Consider the following 18355-nt stretch of genomic DNA (forward strand, 5'->3'; position numbering starts at 1 on the left):
AACAAGTCCCATCTGTGCATCCTTTGCTGAGGATGTGACCAAACAAACAAGAGCAGCAGTACAGTGGCTTTCCACAGCGCCATATGTTTTCCATATTCGCACTCTAAATCAACACTGCAAAGCAAGTTGTGTTTTCGTTTGAAGCGCCATATTATGCAACAAAAGCACATGCAGGGGATAAAAAAGAAGGCGCTACCACTGATGAAAAATGTACTATGAAGTAACCCCCTGCCTCCACTCACATCTTAGAAAAATACAACTGGCTTTCACATGGTTCACATTCCACATAAGAACACTTAGCAGCACTTATACAATGACTGGGTGAAAGTTTGATCAGTGCAGCAGGATGTCTGGATCCAATAAATCCTCTAACTGAAATCTTAGCGTGAGGCAATTTCTACAGTGAATCAATTTATTTGTTTTCTGTCTTGAAGTCAACAGTTGGCAACCAAACCAACACTGATGTTGCACAGAAAAGGCTGTGTCCCCTTATATGGCTGGGGATAGAAGGTGTTGTGTGTTGTACAGATTGTGACACCAAATTCGTGTATTTCAGAATAAATTACATTACATTGCCAAAAGCATATGCACACCTGGACATTTCATGCCCATGTGACTATACAGTTTTAACAACATTTACTCTTGTTGGAGGGCTGTCCATGAGATTTTGGAACCTGGCTGCAAAGATTTGCTTCCATTCAGCCATAAAGAAACCAAACTAAGTGTTGATATTGGAAAATTCTGCAAAATCCTGGATTTTGTTTGACAAAGTTTTGGAAGGTTCAGTGTTGATGTTACGTGAAAATTATTCACAGGATAATGGGATGCACAAAGGAATAACTTGGGTATAGTACTGACAATGGCTGATAAAACCCGGGTCACAATATTTTATATGACATTAGCTACTGCAGATGTAAGTGTAACTATTTATACATTGGCTACATAACGTGGCATGTCTTGTCATTGTTTATCACAAGAAAAGACATAACTCAGGAGCAACAATTTGTCACAGCATGCCCTGTCCCTTGTCCCCCTCTCTCACAAAGTTAATACTGCATTAACTACATCCCTCAATATATAGTAAATAGGTTGCTTGTGCACCTAGCTAGGTGGCAAATAGTTGCCAAGCAGGTGAAACTAGCCCCTTGACATTTTAGTACAGTGGCAGAAATGATCTAGCTGGCTTTGCAAGCTTATCTTTCTTTGTGCTTCCTTTCTAAGTACCAATAAAAGTTTGACATGGTCCCAGCCTGTTTTATTGATGATCTTGTTGTGGTAGGTAGCCAAATTTTATTACAGAAGATTTGGCAGACAGCCACAGCTTGTTCTCTTGTCTCCCGCATTCACCTTGGGGACCCAGGAGGCATGACAGCCATTAATGGTAACAAAACATTGAAACTAGAAATGAGTCAGTTATTGGTTGCATATGAAACAGGAAATTTTAAAACAAATAAATAATGCACTGGCAACTTAGTGATATCCCAGCAGTTGTGGTCTTGACTGGTCTGAGATAAAACCCTGAATCGTTGTTGTCTGAGACTGAGACCAGATCAAAACATTTGGTAGACTCAAATATAAGACCTTAAAAAACTGGGACTAAGACCAGTCTCAAGTATTCCAACACTAGGCCGAGGTCAAGGCTCTGGACATGCCAAGCAAGTTCTTCCACACCAAACTGGGAAAAACACGTCTCTCTTTGTTAGTTTGAAACAGAGAAGGGCCTTCCCCATACTGATGCCATATAAATGACCCAGTAAAAATGACTGTACGCTGTAGCATCACCATTTCACTTCTGGTACTAGAGGCTTATACCAAACCAAGAAAAAAAAAAGTCCCAAACCAAAAGTAAACAGTGGATAATGAAATATTGGCCACCTAGTGTAGCTTTTCTGGGGAAAATGACAGCAATGAATAAATAAATAACAGCAAAAGAAGTGGCAATCTGAAAAGAATAATAATGGAAGAGTGTTCCAGACCTTGGGCCTCATCCACTGATGCATTTTGAGTTCTTGTGCTTTTGAAGTTTATGTGGTTATTTTTGTTACTTTATTTGTTTTCTTTCTTTACTTGGCAGATATGTCTGATATTTTCCTCTTTGCAGTCAAAAACCGAAGCATCCTCAATGAACTGAATGTCTCTAAGGACTCATATTATTTACAGCACTTCATACATGGGATGCCCCTGAACTGTTCAAGTCAGCAGTTGACATTGCAAAAAACATTTTGCAAATCTACATCCTGCAAAAATAAAAATGTGAAGTTGAGATTCCAGCCCCGGTTTTCTATATTTCTATGGAAATCCTGAAATGTTTTTCTTCCCTAAGAAGAGTGGGCACCGTATGTGCCAACAGCTGAGGAGGTGATGGCGGTGGTGCTTGGAGGGATGTGCAGAGGTGTGTCTGTGAGTGTGTGTGAGATAGGGGCTCAGCCAGAAGGTGTACTTGAATGGTGTTCATCTCTGCACTGTTCTAACCTGCTGGAGTTGTATTACATAACAGGGCATATACAGAGAGATTCACACACACTCACCTGACCCACATCACCCTGCTCTCTGACAGAAAATTTCCACTCAATTTATGCCGCGGGTCTTTGGGGAAGAGCTTAGAGAGAAGGGCAATCTGCCTGTGCAATTGGGCAGAGGAAAAAAAGTGGGGAAAACAGAGAGGGAGAAACCTATGGGAGGAGAAAAATATACATGAGGGCTCTGTAATTGTCTAGTTGTGGTCTCTCACCGCAGATCAGATTATGCTATCTGTTGTTACGCTGAAATAACCTGGCAGGTGAACAATACATGGCAAAGAGCCACACTACACACTGTTGCAATGCTTAACACTACACACGAATCACATTTAAGACTCTGTAAGTCTTTTGTTAATACATGTCTGGAAATTACAAATCTGTAAGGATACCTCTGAAATGTTTTGCTTTGCTCCTGTGGCCATCAGTGGGTTCTTACAAGGGCTGAAGTTTCAAATCTAAATCCAATATTAGATTTGTTTACTAAATTTAAGTCCCTTTTAATCACCTCATCAAACCACTTGAAGTTGGGCTTAGCCTCATAAGACATAATCTAACAATATTAGAACATAGACTGAGATTCAAAAACTCTACCAGGATGTTTTAGTACATAATTTTGTAATAAAACTAACTGTCTACATTCACACCAGTGGCCTCAGAGCTGTGATCCCCATTGTAAAGAAAACCAAGTTGTAGGACTAGTAAAAGCTGAAGTCCAGTTAAACTTTTTATTTATGTTCAACAGGTGTGGACTCGAGTCACATGAATCAGACTGAAGACACAAACTTGGTCATTTAAGTCTTTAAATCACTGGAACTTTGAGAGATTGTTAGCATTCCTTCTCTGATTCTCTGATTTTGTTTGTTTGGGATTTTGTTTGTGTGGGATTTCATTCACAGTGTAGTCTAAGTGTTTACTACTACTGACAAGTAGTAAACTGAAAGAGGAAGACCTTTTTATATCAGCCTCTTACAATGTCAGAAAATTATTCTTCTTTCTTTTTTCTTTTCTTTCTTTTTTGTTTTTTCACATGCATGTTAATTCAATAAATCTTAAACGGTACAAAATCTGTTTTCTATTGTCTAAAACTTTCAATAACGTCACGAGTCTCCCCACACCCCGGTCAGAGACGTCAGTGCAGATGTTTTGCTTTGACAGCTAATGGAAAACACCTGCTGTGACATCACGGTGATAGGTTTTTGAAGATAAGACGAACAAAAAAGTAGTCCAAGTACCCTTCAAAATAATCTCTTATCCTCTTGCACTCATAACTTCAGGGTTTCTGAGTGCAGTTTAGATGTTTATGGGACTTGAGAGGTAATGACTTGAAACATCCACAATGACTATTGAATGAACCAAAAGACAGAAAAGAGGAGAGGGCTGTTGGGCCAAAAGTTACATAACATTTCCAGGCTCACAGCGGCCCCGGTAATAAACATGCTCCATATCCATCACATAGTCAAATTACAGGACTAATGACCCAGACCCACGCAGTAATAATCCTTCATGCTTTGCTGCTGGATATTCCTTTTGAAGATCAGTTACAGTCAGGTTCAGGTCGGTACAGATCTGTAGTATCGTTTGTGTCTTTGACTTTTATCAGAACTGACCTCCTATTATAGTTATAATCTCATTCCCTTGTGTGCACTGTTGAACTCTCTCCTCCTGACCTTTCCTTCTGCTTTGTGCAACTGACACTGAGACTAATCTACAATGTTAAACTACAGTATCCTCATTTTTTAGGTTCATTTTCTTCATTTATTGCACAACCTAAATGGCTGTCAGCCAAGACTGATCCATGTTAGTTTTAAAGACTTTTTAACCCTTTGTGGATGCTGTTTTTAATGACCCTACAATCTAATTTACATTTTGACAGAGGCATGCTCCTTTTTTTTTTTTTTTAATACTATACCAGTTCTTGAAGTTTACCTTGACCCAATGGCCAGTGGCCACAAAAAGTGACTCTGTGGACACCAGATATTCCAGATAGGTGAACCCCTGTGGTCACCAAGTTTAAGCCCAATTCTGTGAGCATTTGCAAACACATTACAGTTCCACTAACAGAAAAAATGGGCTGGACATGAATTCGGGAAACACCACATCACAGTTCACTGGAAAAGCGGACAACACAAGAGTCACCATTAAGGAAGGCTATGTTAGGGGTTTGGTGGCCCAGACAGCCAATGCTAAAAATATTAGTATACCTGCTGTACTAACACCATCTTAGGGTATTTTATCAAGTGCTGAAACAATTAGTTGATTAATGGATTTGTTGATGCACAGAATATTAATTTATCAGGATGGAATGGTTCACATTTGTTGGTTCCAAATGTTCTCAAATTTAAGAATTTACTGCTTTATCTGTATTCTGTCATTTTAAATGTAATATCTTTGACTGTCATTAGTCTGACATTTTCTCGACACATCTATTCAAGTTTTTAGACAGGTGGGACAGATGAATTGTTTGGTTTGGTTTATTTGTTGCACATATAAGATAAATAGCAAGATTTCTAGAGGGAAGGCAATCAGACTTCTGCTATACCATGCAGGTAAAATCAAGAAAAACTCAAAAATAAGTAGATAAGAGACAGCAAGAACAAACACAGTCTCTAGATGATAAAAGATACAAAAATATGTAATCATAATATTATAAATAATATAAACTTTTCTTCCCAGAGACCACCTCTTTATGAAAACATAAATGAAGGTACACTGGTTCAGTTTAGTTCAGTCATAGCTGTTTCTCCTCATCATTATCAATATAACTAGCATTATCCACCATTTTTTCTGTTACCAAACCAACTGGAAAAAAAAAAATACTGCAAAAAACTGCATAAACCTCTATGCCTCAAGGGTTTACATGAAGAAAATATATGTTGAGTGTTGGGTCATGTTAATATTCAAAATACTGTAGATGGGAAAACAGATATTGAGCAATCTGAAAATACTGCATGTCCCTCAGTAATCACTGTCTTTGCCAAGTCAGAAGTGCAGGAATTTGTCTTGTGGCATTGGCACTGAGGCTGACTGACAGTTAACGCAGAGAAAGTGAGATGGAACGGAGCGAACACTTGGCTGTGACTCAGTCAGATGGGGAAATAGATCACAAAGTGAGTGACACCTGAGCCGGTGCACATCTGGTTTCAGGAGTGAACCTTCTCCCCGAGGCCACACATGGTTTTCATTGAGGCTACATGCTGCAGGGTCAACCCTTAAGTGTAAGGAGAAAACCTGAGGCGGCGACCCCCCCCTCATCCCCACCCCCCCGCATCTGGAGTTCTCAACAGTCTCCACTTGACCCACTTTCAGCCCTGATAGTTGTTGTTTTTTTTTCTCCTCTTTTTCTTTTCGGTTCAGTGGCTGACTTGGCTCACTAGGTTGCTGTTATGTCAAGCACGAGCAACATGCTGTAATGTTGTCGATTTGATTCTGAGCTAATTATGCAACTGCAGAGTTACAAGAGGAGCCATGTGTTTTTCAGCAAAGCAATGTTCTGTAGCATCTGTGTAATACAGCAGATTTGTACACCAGACTCAAAAATGCTTTGAAAAACAGATCATAAAAGACCACAGTTTTACATGGACACAACAGTCTTACCATACAAAAAAAATGGTTAGGTTCAGGCAAGTAAAGTCAGTTAGTTATGGTCAGGCCAAAGGATTTGGTCATGGTTACATAACAGAGGATGAAGCTGAAAATGACTAATTAAAAGAAGTATTACCATACTTACTTTCCACAGTCCAACAGGCTATTTCAGTGTCAAACTATGTCTTGGATCTAGTCATGTCTCCTTCAGCTAAAGCACTGATGTTATACATTGTAAAGACATTAACCCATTACAAAACTATTCACTGCGCCAGTCCAAGGTTTCAGAACAATACAGGTAGCCAAATGGGATGAAAATATATTAAACGTATATTGGGCCTTCTTCTAGTCTTTATGCTAAGCTAGGCTAACAACATTTTTAATCCAGCTCAACTCAAGACATATAGATGAGCTTCATATCTTCTCATCTCACGTACTGAAAGATAGCAAATAAGTGCTTTGCCAATGTGTTGAACCACTAATAGATACTGTATCAGCAGAATGAAAAGATGCATAGCAACCAAGAAATTAAACAGCTAAATACACCTTGTTTACAGGTTGATTACTGGTATTTAAAGCTGCGTATAGTTTGGACAGGGGCACTCTTAGTTTGACTTGTCAATGAGAATCAGATTCAAATTGTTTTGCACTGCTGAAATAAAATGTGGGCACTGATTTTAGGTATTAGGTTCTGCTTTCCTGTGCAACTTATTCCAACAAAACAGTTCAGATCCTCCTCTAGACGTCCATGTTGTCTGTCTTCCACCAGCATTGCTCTGATGGATAAACAAGCACTTTTTTAAGTCTGAGAAACGTGTGAGCGCTGAAAACATTTCTCTCCTTGGACAGAGAATAAAGACACAAAATTGTGCTGAGCCACGTAGAAATGAACCTCTCTCTTTAACAGCTCTAAAGATCTATGAACAATTTGTCCCCCCTGCTGAGCTGCGAAAAAAAAACAAAAAAAAAAAACACTGTTTCTCTTAACTTGGCACTGCATAAAATCGCAGTTAATGTATGAGTCCTATTTGTCATAAGTGGAGTTTGTGTGGTCCTTCCAAGCTGCTCTAACAAAAAGATCTATGGCTGAGGACTGTACTTTGCATCCAAATCGCAGCACCGCCAAATGCAGGTGACAGTGATTAATCCGCTTACTGTTTTACTTTTGACCTCGATAACACACACACACACACACACACACACACACACACATACTCAGACACTTTTCCCAGCTTGACTGTTCAATTGCATTAATAAGCCGGCTGTAATTTTTCAACCTTTTTATGCCACTGGCGAGTCGTGGCATTACATACTGAGATAATTTATCAAATGAATTTTTTCTTATCGCCAGTGCAACTGCTGCTGGCAGGCTTTTTAACCGTTTCCACAACATCACATGAGTTTGGGGGCACACTGGAACTTTTTTTTCTGGAAGTGTAGACATACCCCCTCAAGAATAAGGGATACAATGGGTGGTTTATTACAGCATGTTTATTGAATTCCTAGAGCAGTCGTATTTTGTTTCATGCACATTCGGGTTCATTTTTGCAGGATGCCTTAAGGAAGGAGACCATTCAAAACAACAAAATGTTCTGAATTAAATTGCATTCACTGAAATATGAGAAGCAAAGCAGAACCAAACACATGCAGGAGTTTGTTCAAGTCCTAAACCCACAATTGTGTTTATATTCCAAAGTACAATGAGGTTTGAATGAGAGTTTTTGTTAAGTCTGTCATCACACATAATCCCCAAAACACAATTGTCTAAGCTGCTGATAAAGCAACCTTGACATGTGTTTTTATAGAAGTTTTTTTTATTTTCTACTCTAACTCAATTTCAATTCAACCTGATGACTAATGACCCAGAAAACATTTTGACATTGATATAGATGATGGTACTTGCACCAGCATATGCCGTAGTAAAAATGGAAGTCTGTTGCTGATACATTTTTATGAAAGTGTACCAGGCATACATCCATGTTTTAACAGAACTTGACATCCTACATGCTACTTTATTTTACTTGTAAAGTTTAGTGTGGATATAACTAACAGTTATTTTGATTATTTATTAATCCAGAAATTGCTGTTTCAATTAATCAATTGTTTGTTTGGTTGATAAACTATTGTAATGCAGGGAAACTAAAATTACCACCTCATGGTTGTAAATCTCCTCCAACCAGTCAACTTGCAGTTTATGTACATGTCTGTCCAGTCTCATATAATACATGGAGTGAAGTCTTTGCCAATAAAAGAGGTGTATTTTTTGGTAAAATTTAAGTTACCATGACACTGACATGCATAGTTGCAGTTGATTATTTCCAATTAGAACCACATTGTCTTCACTTAGAGGCGAGTTTTACAGAGAAGGACAGAGGACTCATAGAGAGCAGGAACATTATGATGCCACAGTGAAGCTGTTATCATCTCATCATTTTATTCTGTTAGATATTTGTGTGGGATTTTGACATAATTAACATATGAATTCTTAAGCTTGACCTTTGCCCTCCAAATTCGAATTAGTTCATCCTTGAGTCCAAGTTGATATTTCTGCCATGTTTGAAGAAATGCCCTCAAGGGGTTCTCCAGATATCGCATTCACAAGAATAGGACAGATGTGAGCTCATGGTCATCTCTACTTTTGACCACCAAAATCCTCTCAGTTTCCCTGCGTCCAAAAGGACATTTGTGCCCAATGTAATGTAATTCCCGCAAGGGATCCCTGAGATATGTTCATGAGAACAGGACAGATGCGGAGTCACACTGACTGTGACCTTTGACCACCAAAATCTAGTCAGTTCATCCATGAATTCATGTGGACAGTTTGAAGAAATTTTTCTAAAAAGTTCTTCATTCATGAGAATGAGACAGACAGACAGTTACAACCATGTAACCATCACCACCACCAGACAACTTAATTTCCAAAAACCCAAGATGGCATCTGATGCTGATTTTATCCGACCAAGAGCCCAAAACCCAAAGACATTCACTTATACATTCACAAAACAGACAAGCGCAGTCAAATAATCACATTAAACAAGCTGCAAGATAAAGCTGATGTAAATCTGTGGATCAGCTAATCATTTCAGCATTTAAGTTTAGGTCCCACTTCATACAATCCTGTTACCTTTTCCCCTGGTGGAGACAGTAATTGTCTCTAATATCACTGCAAGCTGCACTCATGTTCACACAGTGACAGCTCCAGCTGCCCGACAGAGAGGTCACTTAAATCCTGTTACATTACATCAGTAAACTGCACACAGCATGCTCATGTTTACCAGCCCTGCTGCTCTGTGATGTTTTAAACCAGAGGAAACCAAACACAGCAAACCATGCAAAGCCTTGTCTGGGCAGAAAGATTGTTCATTGCTGTTTAGGAGGCAGTTTGGATTTTGTTTTTAAGTGTTGTTACATTTCTCATGAGCAGACAGTGCCAATAACCTCCTCTTGGAATGAATTCCAGCAGTTATCTAACATGGCCTTTGCACATCTCCTTGAGGGATGCCCTCCAGCTATTGTAAGTACTATTCTCTTACTCCGAAAACTTTGCTAAACTTTTGAGAGATAAACCCTTCAGGGGCTGATGGAGTCCAACAATGATGTAGACTTACCCAGAATGCAAAGTAATTGTTTATTATTTCTTCAGCACGATGCACTGTGGCAGTCCATTATAAATTTAAGGCCAGTAAATGATGTTTGGATGGAATACAGCTCACATTTTCTAGCTTGGCTTTTGTACCCAGGCAAATTCAGTACAAGACAAGCAATGAAAATATCAAATATATTTGAAAATGTTCTGTATTTTCCAGACAAGGTGGCGAACTTGTGTCTAGCCAGTGAACTGGCCATGCACTTCAGACACTACTAAAGGTTAATGCTGCATTTAGGCCATGTCATAGAAAGCTGTCACATATTAGTTGGTATTAGATCTTATATTGGTTACCCCGATTGCTAGTACAGTATGGACATCCAACCTGTTCAACATCTAACCATAAATGAAGGAATCTCCATCTGGCTGTCAGTATATATGTATGTCCTTCAATTTTTTTCAACCAACATTCATCACACTGGGTGGGTGTTGAATTTGGTGCAATTTGGCCTGATGATGGCCCTACAACAACAGACCTTGTGTTTTGGCCTGAAACTTTTGAAATTTAAATCTCAGAAAGTCGGTTCTTTTTTCTTGGATTCTGTAGGTTCTGTAGGTCTGTAGATTTCTAGATCAGTTTTCTGCCATTTTGAATCCGTTTCACTATTCCTCCCACAAATTTTGAACAGTCATTACCAAACCGTCTCTGGGCCAGGCTGGAAAAAGTAAAATTTGTGAAATTTTGGATATTCTATACAGTTTTGCTATAGCTGGCTCTCAAAATTTGCTCAAATGCTGCAGGGCTTGTGCCACATCTCCTGAATATTTATTGCAGAGATCTAAACCTGTACTATCAAAAGAACTAGTTTTGGCCAAAAGAAAAAAGAAATCTGCCTGGAGCTACAATACAATTCTGCTTTCCTCTTAGATGTTTTTATTTCTTTGATTTTTTTTGTTTTTGTTTTAAATTTTGTATCCATTAGTAGCTTAGGGAGAGTCAAGACTAGCCACCGGCAAAATTAAGAAGAAAAAGCGATGAGTCGAAGATGAAAGCTATGTCACAATTGATTGGTACTTTTTTTTCTCTAAATTTTGTGTACAGGATACAGACTCTAACAACTATAAGAATGTAACTTCAGGCCTACAACACTGATAAATCAAAATTAAAATAAAAAAAATGCTAAAGCCATATGGAACCACTGGAGAGCCACATACAGCTCTGGAGCCGCAGGTTTCTGACCCCTGACTTACTGACTTACTGAAAGCGCAACTGATGAACATGTTATGATGTCAGCCATGTGTATGTGTATATAACTGCCCTTCCCTTACTTCAATAACTCTTCATCCTTCACATTTTGTGGGTGTGTTACTGTGGACCCAAGGCAGTGCATCATTAACTGGCCTGAGTGCTGCGGTGCAGCCACACCTGGTGGAGTTAGGGGTAAGTGTGAACTCGATTCGATGAGTAGTTCTTGAGAATCTGGAGGCTAAGCAATTGGCCTGCTTTGACTGGGCACATGTTCCGAATGGGCACAGACTCCAAACAGGCACACCCCCTGATAATCCTGTGAATAATAATACCGGAAGCCAAGCAGTAGGCCCATTCTGAATCTGAGTATTACATTACACCTGGTCTACACCAGACATGTCTCAGTCAGTCCTTGCAGTCATTGCTGTCCATACTATAGAAGATGAAGGGGACACTACTTTCTACACTGGTACTAAATGTTGGCATTGGATGTAAATTGCAGGTACAATAATGAAATGCAATGATACTTTGCTGCATTTTATTATGTAAGTCAATTTATTCCATGCTTATGCATATACTGTATAAAAAAGTATATAATAAAGATTTCATATTGAGCTGTTATAAGTGCACAGCAGCTCTGTGGCTAATAGATGTAATAGATCTGATGCAGGACTGCAGCTGCTTCATTCATCTACAATATTATATTCTTCTGCTTCTTCTTCTCTGCTGCTCTTAATAATATTTATCATTATCAGTTATTGAGTCAGTGTAACAGCGGGTGTGGAACGTTTCATATCCTCAGTTCTCCTTTGCATCCAGCAGCTGCAAGCATTCACTCATATACTGTATGAAACCACGCATGACCAACAAGTTCCAGGGTTGAGTGAAGGGGGGCATGTTAGTAGCTGTGCAGGTTTTTATTTCAGCATGACAGGGTTCCAGATGAGAATGAAAGTCCTCCTCACCGCACTCCCTAATTAATGCAGATGTGGGGACTGTATTTTAACACGGAAACCTGTCCAGAAAAGCTTCTGGTTGTTCATTCTGATGTGTGACTTCCCGTCCTAACTCTCCGTGTCGTCCTCCTCACTATCTCCTTCCTTCCCTGCTCTCCGTGGGAGCGAGCCCCTCTTGAGCCCTTCACCCCGGCTCTGTGCCAACTGCTATTTGGCTGTGGAACGTTATTTGGAATTCACACGCATTTGAAGGGGACACGGCAGGGGCAATTTCTCAGCACTCCGGGGGTGTTCTCTGTGCTTGGGGAGGAGGTGGCGGTGGGGGATTTTTGGCTCAGCAACCAGTCGCTCTTAGAGGGAGCGCTTGGCAAATCATAGATCTTAGTGGAAAAGAAATGGCAGCACAGCCACGTCTGTGAATGTTCTGATTGTTACTGACTCACAACATGGCTTGGAGATCTTTAGAGGGGGTGTTTGGCAGTCTCGGGGGGTGCAGGGGGGGGTGAAGGGCATCTCAGGCTTTTATTCCACTTTTTCTTCCTGTCTGTCTTTCTTATCTCTTTCTGTCTTTTCCTGGCAGAGCTGAGTTGTTAGCTGGATCACAGACTGAAGGAGAAAGAATGATTTCATTTAGGACGGTGGGGGCATTTTTCTGCAAGCACCCTCTGAAATTGTACAGGCCCTTGTGGGGAAAAGGGGTGGGGAGGTTGGAGGGGGCTACAATAGCTGCATGGTCTGACTGCTACTCTGACAAAAAGATGTAATGTGGATGGGAGCTTTGAGGCGTGAATGAAATGCTTGTGTCATGTGTCAGATATGTTCCGAGACAGAAAATGGAAGTCATTTAAATTTCGGTTCTGGTTTATTTCCGAGTATATGACAGGCTGTGCGGCTAAATTAGATATAAAAATCATCACTTCTAGCACCCTGCAAATAAACTTCCAACTGCCATTACTGCTGTGGTGATTGCAGTCGCTCTGCAATGCACAAGCACATCACACATTTGGACAAACATGTTCCTACATGCTTTTATTTGTCATGTTTCTATTAAAATGTACTTTTAGCTGCATTTCTTTGGTCATTTCTGCAATTTTCTGTATTTGCTGTTCAAAAATGTGCCTGAAAAAGGTGTGTAGAGTGTGATGACTACTACTGTAATACACCTTCCTCTGGAATTAATCAGGGTTACTGCTACCGGCTCCAACTGGTGCAGAGCACTGCTGCACGAATTATTATCAAGATCAAGAAACATGAACATAAACCTTCCTGCTATAACCACCTTGCCCTGGCTCCCTGTTAGGTTTTTCTATTGATTTTAAATTTTTTACTACTGACTTTTAAAGCTTTAAATAGCCCAGTGCCAAAATTCATTACTGACCTCTTAACCCTGTGTATGCCTGCACAGCCAGAGGTAGGAGTGAACTAAAATGACGCCAAACAAAATTAAATTTGAAAATGTCTCACTTTAGGTGCCTTTGGTCAGTTTTTCGTCGCTGAATGGAAATATTGAAAAATCGCTGCCTGGTTTTGTTCAAATGCACAATAGACGACAAAATCTTCACGAGGGGAAAAAAGGATGTGGGAGCATTATAAAGACAATTAAAAGAAGCAGTTAAATGAAGCTGTCAAGCTCCAGGGGTGAGGATGATGAACAGAGGAGGGATGACGAAAGGCGGACTGGTGAGAAGGAAAAGGGGTAAAGGAGGATGTGTGAGGAGGAGGAGGTGCAGGGCTGCTGTGTGTGTGAAGTCTCGCTGTGTCTTCCTGTAAGAATGCGCCCTCTGAACTGGATGACACGTACAGACAAAACAATCTGTGTGTGAGACACAAGACAGTTAAATGGATTCTTTCTAGTGTGAGCCTGGTGTGACCGTGTGTGTGTGTCTGTGTCTGCGTGTGACAGAGAGAGAGAAAGAGAGGCACAGCAAGAGAAAAAAAAGTAGCTGTATGGTTGGAAGGATTCTGTTTTTTAAAGGGTGTTTTGGTTTTTGGTTTGGTTCATTTAGTCTGGTGTCATTCAAACTCTCATGCAGACCAAACTCAGGACCGAGCAATGGCTGATTATGTGACATATGAATTCAGTCCATGTAATCATCATAAAAACTGTCACACAAGTTCTCTTAGACCAGAGGTTCTCATATTTTGTCATGCAAGGACCCTTTACACAATAGAAAATATACCTAGGACCCCCTCATGTATGTCCCTTGGAATAATGTGATGTAACATTGTTGATGTATTAAGACATCAATTTACATGAAGAAGTGGTTTTATTATGATAGTATCTATTATTATTTCCATATGTGCTGCCATTGTTGTGTGTGCAACATCTTCATGTAGTCAGGGTAGATAAATATGCCCTGGGTTCACAAGTAGGAACTCTGACTTTGGGTGGAATGCTATTGTATTTTTGAGAGTACAGAAATTTATGAGTTCCGAGTTGTCTGGAACACAACATCAGACGTATACCCTCTGATGCAGAACCACAAGTAGCCTAATTTTTTTGGACCTGACCATGACCTCAGTCATATAAGAATTCATGCAACTTTTACATCACTCACTTTCCAAACTTGTGTCTCGCTGAGTCTGGTGCAAAGGTGCTGACAGATATAGTTAAAGTTTGGTCCTTTACATTCTGATATTTTGAATCAAATCAGTTTCTGTGAAGCCACCTGTGTCACAATCCCACCACTCCTGGCTCTGACTCCACATCCACACACATACCTCTGTACAGAAATAGCAGACATTGCTTTAAAAAAAATCATAATTAAAAGTGTTGCTCTCTTTCTCCTCATCCTCATTCTCCTCATCATCTGCTCACAAATTTTCTGGCTTCCACTGCACATTAACTTAGAAATGAAAGAAGACTTACTTCTCCAGCGTGCTGGATGTGACACTTTTGGAATCTGGTATTGGTCACATTTTACAATTTAATGTGACCAGCCAAACAAAAAAAAATCTGATCTGAGCAATGAATCTGAAATCTGCACCAAGACTTACAATGCAAACATAGCTTTATACAATAATGCAAAAATCATTTGGTAACCATGGTAATGATGTCTGTGTCTATCAGCATGCGAGTGTGGGGATTTTCCCTGCAGTATGTCAACAAAATTAAGAATATTCAGCCATTATAGCAACCCTGACAGATTGTACTTAGATGTAGTGGTGCCTGGAGCTAAATCATCTTAGTTTAGTGTTGTTAGTTTATTAGCATGCCAGTATTTGCCACTTAACACTAAACACAATGGTGTAAATATCATCAGTTTTGCAGGTCATAAACCAAAGTAGTGGAAAATGAAGATTGTTTTATAATGTCATTTGAAGAAAAGTATGGAGATCAACGTCATTACAATCTATTGGGGAACTTGAAAGTATGTAACAAATTTACTGGCAATCCATTCAATAGATGTGGAGACATTTCACTTAAAACCAGAAATGTGAACCTCATCAGGGGATCACCAGAATCAGTAGATTCAGCCTCTGGGGACCATGGATGTCTGTCCAGATAATCTGTGTGGTAGATGTTGAGATATTCCAAAGGATGTGAATATTTTGACCTTCTGGTGGCATTACATCACCTACAAGAACCTCTGTGAACCATGACCATCTACTCACAATCTCATCTCTCATACAGTACCAGATGTTTTGTCCTGTCTCCATAGTTGCAGATGCAGTTCAGTTACAGGCTTGTCTAATACTGTGCCTCCCCATACTGTTTCTGTATGACCACTTGTTGTCTTCTCCAGAAATCTCTGAAAATACCAGTTTTGGTTTACCGTTGGTGTGTATCCTTGCTGACTCCCACATGGAAACACATTCTCATGAGATGTCTCATGGCTACACATGCTCTCTCATGTGTGCAGGACTGAGTGGGTTATACTCAGTGTGTCATCCAAACACCAAACAAAAGTGTCTAAAGTGGCAAAATGGGGGCTGAAACCATGCAATTTTGATGAAATACATCTTCACGATCCAACGCTTTCTCTTAGCAGTGCTCAGGGTGATTTTGTAGATGATACACACTCGGCGGGAATGGAGGAGTGAGTGCATGTCGCCCTGTGTCGTTGTGCTAAGTCATTCTTTGGGTTGTTTTTCCCCCCTTCTGCCCCTTTTGAACAGTTCCACTGAAGCAATGGGTGCATTGTGTCAAAAGGCAGGCCGGATATGGGCCTCTTGTGTCAGCCGATGCACCAGCCACAGGCTTGTTTGTGTGTGTGTGTATATGTCTGTGTGAGTGTGAGGATGCGTTTGTTGGTAACACAGCCAAAAGGAGATGAGTCTTAAGATGTTTTTGTGTTGCCTTCTTCTACATAAAGCACATGAAAGCAGTAAGATGGTTGTTTCTGGATTGTGTATCTCTACGCATGACAAACACCAGCTAGCTTTAATTTAGCATGATTAAAAAACACATTTCTGATCAATAATAGAAAGCCATATGGGTCTAGATAACTGTAGGTACAATACAGATCAATTATACTTGACTGCCTTTTTATTGGTTTTCCTTTTGTTTTGCAGATTAAATGTGCTGCAAAGAATCCACTTTATAGTGAAGCATTTTTCAGCTTCATAATCGTTTAATTGAGAAGAAATGAAAGTCAATTTACTGTGAAGATTATTTGTCTGCTCATCATAAAAAAGACAACGACTCAAAATGTGATTTTCAACGTTTTCCCAAACTACACAGTAGATTCTGTCTTCTTTGCTGTATCACTCCCGGTATTCCTGTTTCTTGAGCTGATGGTTCACTACTACATGCAGATAACAGAAGAAACAGCAGCTTTAGTGCCACTAATGCAATATTATGAACAGTGATAGTATTAGTATCACTTTTCACCAAAATGGGGCATTAGAATGTCTAAAGATTAACAGATACCTAACAGAAATAACAGTTCTAGACCAAATGCTGTGTGAAATAAGTAATAAAACTGATACAACTGTCAAATATTGTCTGCTTATCATGTCAGTAGTGTGTGTCTGTGTGTCTGTGGGAGCCACCCCTCCTATATGTTCCCTAACAACATCCACTGTTTGCCTCTAGACAGTTTGCAAAACACACAATTGTGTGAGAAAATATGATTATGGCACCAAACATCTCACAATTGGCAACATGAGCACTGACAGTAAAAGAAGTGTCCTTTTGACCTCCCCAAACTCCTCCAGGCAATATATAGTAAATTTAATTTCCAAAGACTTGCACATGTACGGGATTGTTGACAATAGTTAGCAATACAGACCATTAACCATGTAAAAAGTTGGTAGAATTCTGTGAAACTTTAATCATCCTTGGGGACTACCAAATGTTATCCAGGTCATCACTACCTATCTTTGTTAATGTTGATGTACTGATTTTGAGGCCCATTATGCAACAGTCCAGTTTCAGAAAATGGACCCTTGAGTCACTAGACTCAAGCAGAGATGAGCAGCACAGTACAGGGATCTGGTAAACTCATTTCTAACTCCAAATGCCCAGATTTGTTTAATTTTCAAACAAGTGATCTTCAGCCCCAAACAAGTTTGACATCACTGGAGGAAAGTTATCAGACTTTGCGCAGCTCCCTCTACTGTTTTCATACATACTGCACTACTCCCCAACACCTGTAAAGAGACCATGATGTTTAAAACCAGTGGAATTCCCCTTTAATTTAGGGTATTTTAACCATAGACATATGTCCATAGACTCACGTTGGCCTTTGGATTATACATCCACGTTGTGGAGTAAGTTAGAAAAAAAAAGTCACATTTTTTTCTCACCCCACACGGCACTGATCATAACCTTTTGAATATGATACCACTCATTGAGTTTGGTTGAGGAAAAAAAGTGAATGCTTTTTGTTCGGAAAAAAACAGCAGCTAACCCATTTACATGTATTTATTCACAGGTCTGTCTTGACCCCGGGAACATTTTTGCAACTATGATGCAACAAAGCCACAAGCCGAAACAGTCAATGCAACGTCCATGTACGTATGTCTAACACCTGCACTTTTTACTCTGGTTAAATCTGACTCTGGTTTGTTTTCCCAGTCCCCGGTGAACTCTGAAGTGGAGTTTTTGGCACATCTTCTTTGCCGACTGTGATGAAGTATGGTTTTTGTCATGACATTTCCTCTAAGTGCATATGGCATTCTGTACAGTTTTGTCTTGTATATTACCCAGATAATTACTGCAGTTAGGAGCAAATGCCAACTGTATCATTGCTCCATGTTAAAGTTTTTGTCATAGAAATATGCAATCACCCAGAACACCATGCCTTTTCCTCTGTTACCTTTCTTGATCGCACCCTAGAATAACTGTTCAACAAGTCGAGTGAACATTTTCACATGGTTTGTAGTGATTACAAATTCACTAACTGGTTTGTACCAGAGTAAATCAACTATTAGTGTGAAATGTCCTGCCTTCCAGTTATTGAAAACGAAGGTGTTTGAATTTTTGTTGATGTATTATGGGGTCATTGGATGTTTTGGG

The sequence above is a fragment of the Lutjanus erythropterus genome, chromosome 12 (assembly GCF_056507025.1).
Source record: "Lutjanus erythropterus isolate fLutEry1 chromosome 12, fLutEry1.hap2, whole genome shotgun sequence".
NCBI lineage: Eukaryota > Metazoa > Chordata > Actinopteri > Lutjaniformes > Lutjanidae > Lutjanus > Lutjanus erythropterus.